Raw genomic sequence first — 6630 nt, 5'->3', positions numbered from 1 at the left:
AACTTACAGTTAAGAGTCAAATAAGTCTAAAAATAACAAGACGTCTAATCGAGGTTTCCTGTGTGACAGTCCAGTGTTTAACCCACTCGTCCACCACGTCTTACAGTCTCTGTGGATTGTGTCGCTCTTTGTACCATGTCAGCTGAATTTCTGGCTATACACTGGTGAGCTTTTCTTGATAATTTACCACTTTAATCTCAGAGAATATCAGCGATTTGCTACCCTAACAATGACCTCTTTGCCCTAATCCTAACCACTTAGGACTTTCACAGCACGGTGAGCTCAATAATAGAGTGTCGTACGGATGACCAAATAGTTACAGTGAGATTATTCTAGTCCGGGTGCAAAAAAACCACTCTGCACACATTACTGCATTACCCCTTTAATACAGAAGAGGTTGGAGCTAGAGCTGATTTCTCGAGTATCTTGAATAATTGATTACAAAAATCCTCGAGGCAAATGATTTGCCTCGAGGCTTCATTTAATTCATCTATACGGCACAAACTATACAGCGCACTGTGTTTGCACTGGTGGTTATTTCTTTTGCATAGTGAGCTTGCTTCTGAAGTGAGGCGAGGATTGCAAAATAATGGAGGAAGAAAGAAAACAGCGAGAGCAGGTTTTCCTATCGACCGCAACATATTGATCTCCAAATATTGGCGCCGCGCAGACTTTCTCCCTCCCACTCTTTCTGTCACAAAGACACAACTTTTTCCCACATGGCTCAGTTGTATTAAAGGCCGCTTAGTTCATATTGGCGACCCGTTTTTGCATTTCTTGTTTTAATTTTGTGAGATAACGACACCTTCAATTGACAACAACCCCCCCCAGTCTTCCCGTCCCATCTACTGTGTCACATGTTCCGCAGAGAGAGATGCTCTCTGGCATTGTGTTCCTCCAGTAAACATACACTGATTGTGACTCGAATTCTCCTATTTAATGCAGCTCCACTCATTCTGTCGTTTTGTACAAACTTGTAAGTGCAGCTGGTTGTTATGATGTTGGTTTTGATCAGATAATAATTAACAAAACTTCCTGTACATGCACCTGCAGTACAGGTTTATAAAACCTTCTGCTAACAAAGAAAGCAGAAAGCGTTGCTGGGAGAGAGAAAACTGAAATGCAAGTGAAACAGAAAGGAGAGGCAGCCAGCGTTCATTAAGGTGGACAACTAAAGCAACACTATGGAAGATTACTGTGGCTGCAATGTTACAGTGGCTCTAAAAGCTGATTTTTAAGTCTCTTTCTCAGGTCATCAGATACATTTTTTGGGTCCTAAAATGAAATAAAATCCAATGCAGCAGGTTCATTTGTTTTAATTTGTTTGCAATAAGTAGCGGCAGCAGGTGTCAACATAATAAATAAACGTACATCAGGACTGTATTTTTTTTCTTCAGATGAGATACATACTTTGATTTGTTCACTGTTTTAGCACACAGCGCAGACAGATATTATTACTACTATGTAAGCAACAGAAATGTAGATTTTTCAAAAAAGGAAACTAATTAGTTGTTTATTTAAGACACCTGTCTTATTTTCTTTTGTGTATTACATTTCTCTTAATAAAAGCAAAGGTAACATACTTTTAAAAAAATGCTGAGCAACATAATTCTTGTCTGATTACTCAATTAATCATCAGAATAATCAATAGAATAGTCAGTTATTAAAGCGATCAATAGCTGCAGCCCGGCTATATGATGATGATAATGTTAGATGATAGAACTATTCAATTAAAAAACATCTAAAGGCAACAACATTAAGCACATTAACATGTTGATGTGTACACACTGCTGGATCAACATCAAGCCTCAGAGCCCTTCTGTCCAAACCATCAGTGCATTTGCAGCCTGTGCATACAGCTGATTAGCAACTGTAAATAAACAACCACCTCCCTTAGCATATCCTCATGAGAATTAACCAGAGCAGAGGACAAAACTCAGACAACTTAACAAAAATGACCAACAACAACGCACAAAAACAGTTATGGACACCGCTGCGGGTGCAACGGGCATTATTGAGCCACATAAATGAAATAAGCTGACACTTTCACAGCAGAATAAAACGTCACCACAGCAGGGATGTCTATATAAACTCCAGTTGCTGCAGCAAAAACACACATATTGAAAAAAAAAAAAGCAGCAGCACAGTTTTTGCACAACAGCACAACACACACAAAACATTTCTATGCAACACATGGGTAACTGGGTAGTACACTGAGTTAAATTCATGACTGAGTGTGTTTTTGTACTCACCGGTTTGAACGCCATTTAACAAGTTGTGTGCAGCGCAAAGTTCTCCTCAGTCTGCTCCAAGTTCAACTTTTTTTCTCGTTCATTCCTGTAAAATATGACCCGTCCACTCAGCTTCTCTGGTCCTTGGCTCTGCAGGATTGTTGTCACAAACAGTGAAGAGTTAAAGTTGTTTTAATTTTTTTTTACTCAAGTACAAGTTAAATGTTTTAAAACAAAGTACTCAGATAAAAGTAACAAAGCAGTGTACTCCAAGTAAAGGTTACTGTGTTACATTTTAAGGGAGTTATATATAATGATAATAAAGTTATATGATAGAATTCAAATAAATATTTATCTACAACCAGGGGTGGGAACCACCAGAGAGCCCACAATATCATATTATACAATACCTTAGTCACGATTCAATATTTTTGTGATTTTAAACATTTTGCAATATGCTGAGCATTGCGGAAATATAGATTGCGATTTATATAGCTTTTCCTAATGCAAATTTTAGGGGTGCAATAAAATAAAACATGTTGGCAACGTTTTAAAGAATATGTTTTTCACTTCAGTCATTTTTATTGCAGCAAAGTGTGTCTAGTGAAGTAAAACTGATTTTATTATTTTAGTAGGCAACCAAAAGTTTAACTTGCATTTGTAATATACAAATATATAAAATATGGCAGTACTATGCTGAATAGATTTTTCCCCCATCCCGAGGAACTACATCCATTTTTAAAATTATATAAAGTCTGGAGTTGCTCCTAGTAGACAATGAATGATGAGAGATTTTCGAGATGACACTGAGAGCACCCACGGTAATATTCTGAATATATGGAAACAAATAAGCTTTACTCGACAACTGAATAAAGCTTATTTGGATAGAAAAAAAGATAAACATTCTGTAGGTCTGCAAAATCAGATCAGGTCATTGTGTACAGAGCAGCCCAACACTCCTAAAATGATATATATTATATAATAACATGTAATATAATACTAGTTTGAGACTTACTTCTCTAGTTTCTGGCTTTGAAAGAGAGCTGGTCATGCTCACAATTGCACTTTCCTTGGCCAAGGATACAACATATCTAAATTCCTAATTTAGGTGGTGTTCCCCTTTAACTTGCACATTGCACAAGATTACTTTGGAGCCTTTATTTATTATTTATTTATTTTTAGTTCTTATTTAAGGGTTGGTTTTGTAGTTTAGTGTTTTTATTGTTATTTATTACATTTTAACATTTTGATTAGCTCCGGGGTACTTGTGTTATCTTCTTGTCATGTTTTATCCTGTGTGTTGTCTGTGGTGTCCGACAACTGTGTGAGATGGATGCAACGCACTTTATACTGTAAACCAAATCTACCTGCGGGTACAAATTCAATAACCTGAACCTTAACTGCAGCCTCTGATGCAACTGTTTTTCTATAACCAACCACCTTCCTTGTTGTGGCCTCACAAAAAAATAACCAGAGAAAGAGCCAAATCACCAACAATACACAAAACAGTTATGTACTACATGCGACAAGCATTATTAATCCACATAAACTTAATAACCTGACAACTAAAAAGCAGAACAAAACATCATCATTAAACTGGACAGCGGCTGCAGACACTAACACACACATTAGCCTAAAGCAAAAGGAAGCGGTACATTTTGCACAAAGCGCAGTACACTACACAAAACCAAACATTCATGACTGTTTTTGCACTCACCTGTTCATACGGCTTTACGCGATTCTTCTGCAGCGCGAGATCTTCCACAAACTGCTCCAGCTGACTTTAGCTCGTGCGCAACGTGCAAAATCCAAACGGCCCGCTCAGCCTCTCTGCTCCCTGACTCCGCACATTATTGTCACACACAGCAGAAAAGCCTCACACACCTCGCTTAAGGTAAATCTGCCTGCATACGTGTGAGAAATACAGCTAAGAAGATGCATCACGCGTTTGATCTATATTAGCATTCGCCATGTTAGCCGCGTCCAGGATGTGGGTCTACCTGTGGTCACGTGACAGGGGTGTGTTTGATTTGGGTTACAAGAAAGTTTATTTCAGACCCATACTTCTGCTCAGCCTCTAAAAGAACAACAGGTTAGTTTTATCAAGCTGGTTTTCAGATGCAAGTGTTAGGCCACTTGTTGCAGCATGACTCATGGAATTTATGACACACTTGCAACCATTTCGGACCATGAGTTGTTGTTGTTGTTGTTGTTTTTAAGTATTACATTTGTTTTTTTTCTGTTTGAAATATTAGAGACAATGGTGGCGAATGATGCAGTAAAACCAAATTCATCTTACAGGTGCCATCTGACAAATTAGAGTGGAATGCACTAAATAACTAAAAAAAAAAACTAAAAAATAACTTTATATTTCTATGAGAATAAGTACTGATGGACATAGTTTGGAAAGTTACTCTTGGAAAGTGTTAAAAGTATAGTTTAGTATAGCATAGCATAGTATAGTACAGTATAGTATAGTATGGTATAGTATATAGTATAGTATATATACTATATATATACTATATATTATACTATTACAACTTTTCAAAGGTAACTTTACAAACATTGTCCATCAGTTCCTACTCTCATTGAAATATAAAACTATTTTTCCTTGCCCACTTCTATATACTATACTATACTATGCTCTAGTTACCCTTTTAAAAATGTAACAAGTAAAGTAGGTACCTAATTACTTCATCAAAGTAATGTAACTTATTAGGCTATGTTTCATCACTTTTCTAACAAATGTTTTTAAACTGAGCAATAAAGTTGAAAAGTTTTAAAACATAAGTGTTGCACTCAAATTTGTTCCAACTGCTTTACTCACCCACATTTTCTGAAACATACCAAGAAAGTATCTTGCATGGTGAAAAAAAATTGCAACACAACAGTTTGAATGTTTTATTCAACATACATGCTTTTACCAAAAATAATATCTTTGGATGTAACCACTTTGTAATCGCCAATATTTTGCATAATAACTGCAATTTCATTATATATTTTACCCATTTTTTTACTCACTGTAACTTATTATAATTACATTTATTTTGTAATGTAATTACATAACTCCATTTCATGTATACTTCCCAACACTACTGACGGATGTTGTTAGGTCTTGTAAAAGTGCCAGAGGTGGAAGCTGTCAATTTACAGTTTATTGTAGCCTGTGGTCTAGTGGTAAGTGATCATGTAGATGTACTAGGTAGATGGGCAGAATTTGGAGGAGGAGGAGGAAATGGCTTTTTGACCGATAGGTGGGTATACTGTAAACGGCCAGTGAAAGTGGGTAAACCCTGTTTATCCTCCACTACACTATTGATTGTGGCTGTGAAGAAGCTGTTAATATAAAATTTTATGATAATTCAACTTTTCTAACATTTATCATCAGTCATCAGCCCCAAACAGGCCTAAATCTCAAAGAGCAGCTCATTTAGTTTTGACATTTTTGTTTCTCCATAATTTACAGCAGACTACGCATACAGGTATCGAAGAATCACAAACTGAAATGGATGAGCACAACAGCAAATAAACAGTTGGTGAATGCTTGCTTGTGCTCCTGAAAAACTGGGGGAAAAAGAGAAATAGAGAGTAAAGACCAAGAGTTTCATTGGATAAAAGGAAATATCTTCCACCCAACAAGTCTGCCTTTATAGTGGGGGGCTTAATGTTACTACATAACCTAAAGAATGTAGGTTGAATGTTGAGAAAAAAAACCCACTAAAAGTCCTCAGAAAGAAAAAAAAATGACAAATACGTCAATGCAGATTAAGACTGTAAAATGCCGTCTGTTAAATGAATAAAAAGCACCATCATGGAGCTTTAAACATTCTGTATAAGAGGGATTTTTTACCTGGAATTATAAAGGTTTCAAATCTTTGAGTGGATTTTTTTGCTATAGTATCTGTGTTACATCATGAATGGTAAACATTTAAACAGGAGGAACCTCAGTTTTAGGAATGTGCTAGTCTGAACTCAGCCCATTAAATCAGTCACAGAGCTCCAAAGTGAGGCTACTTTGAAGAACTCCTGCATTTTACCAAAATAGGAAACTATATTTCATGAGAAATACCTGTTACAGCAGAGGGGGGTGTATGATTTTCTTATCTACTTTTGAACTGAACCTTTTAAGTTGCCTGCCTGAAACTCCTAATTAATTTTCGAGGACCACACATACAAACTGAGTAGATCTTATTTTAATGACTATTTACTCTGAGACATTTATGCCACATCATTAGTGTTTTTCTATTGTAAATCATTTTATTTTCTTCTGCCATTAGTGCACCTTTTATGGGCTTCTGACTAAAAGCTGACAACAAAGTTAAGGTGGTTTTGGCACAAAAACCTTTCGCCTGTAATTGCCCTGTTAAGCACCCTCCCACAGTGAGGAAAAACAAATACA

The sequence above is a fragment of the Plectropomus leopardus genome, chromosome 9 (assembly GCF_008729295.1).
Source record: "Plectropomus leopardus isolate mb chromosome 9, YSFRI_Pleo_2.0, whole genome shotgun sequence".
NCBI classification, from domain to species: Eukaryota; Metazoa; Chordata; class Actinopteri; order Perciformes; family Serranidae; genus Plectropomus; species Plectropomus leopardus.
The sequence above is the reverse complement of the archived record's forward strand: the minus strand, read 5'-3'. Positions refer to the sequence as shown.